This window comes from Lathyrus oleraceus, chromosome 3 (genome assembly GCF_024323335.1).
Source record: "Lathyrus oleraceus cultivar Zhongwan6 chromosome 3, CAAS_Psat_ZW6_1.0, whole genome shotgun sequence".
NCBI classification, from domain to species: domain Eukaryota; kingdom Viridiplantae; phylum Streptophyta; class Magnoliopsida; order Fabales; family Fabaceae; genus Lathyrus; species Lathyrus oleraceus.
The window spans coordinates 487,892,651-487,893,348 of NC_066581.1; the positions used below are offsets into that span (position 1 = coordinate 487,892,651).

General features: G+C 43.0%; 1 non-coding gene across 1 annotated transcript; it reads right to left on the bottom strand.

The window, feature by feature from the left end:
• Positions 1 to 243: 243 nt before the first annotated feature.
• On the bottom strand, positions 244 to 349 carry LOC127133673 (small nucleolar RNA R71). Its single transcript, XR_007807624.1, has one exon. It is a non-coding gene; the product is annotated as a small nucleolar RNA R71 (small nucleolar RNA).
• Positions 350 to 698: the final 349 nt, after the last annotated feature.

The following is a 698-nucleotide window of genomic DNA, read 5'->3' on the forward strand; positions in this document are numbered from 1 at the left end:
AACCAATTCATGGGTCTCTCTACTGAGAACCCAAATTAACATTTAAAAGTCTTTATCCAACTGGCCGACACCTTTAAATCCAACGGTGCTTCACCTGATGCGATTCGTTTAAGATTATTTCCTTTCTCCCTCAGAGATAGAGCACGATCGTGGTTAGATTCACTTCCAGCTAACTCAATAACTACCTAGGAAGACCTTTGGAGAGTATTCCTTGCTAGATATTTTCCCCCTAGTAAGACTGTTGTTCTTCGAAACCAAATAACTAGATTTACTCAAAACCAAGGAGAATCACTTTTTGAAGCTTGGGAGAGATACAAGAAGCTGTTAAGAGTCTGTCCACACCATGACCTAGAACAATGGTTGGTCATTCATACCTTCTACAATGGACTCCATTATAACACAAAGATGAGCATCGACGCTGCCGCTGGTGGCGCGTTGATGAACAAACCTTACCCTGAAGCTTGTGACCTAATTGAGGATATGGCCCAAAACCATTACCAATGGGGAACTGAGCGAGCATCAGTAGAGAAAAAGGAGACCCAAGGTGGAATACATGAGATAAGTTCTATGGACATGATGCAAGCGAAAATGGACGCTTTAGCCCTTAAGGTCGAGCATATTTCTACAAACTCTAACACCGTAGTGGTAGTCCACACAGAGTGTGAACTTTGTGGATCTAGAGGACACGAATCGGCGGA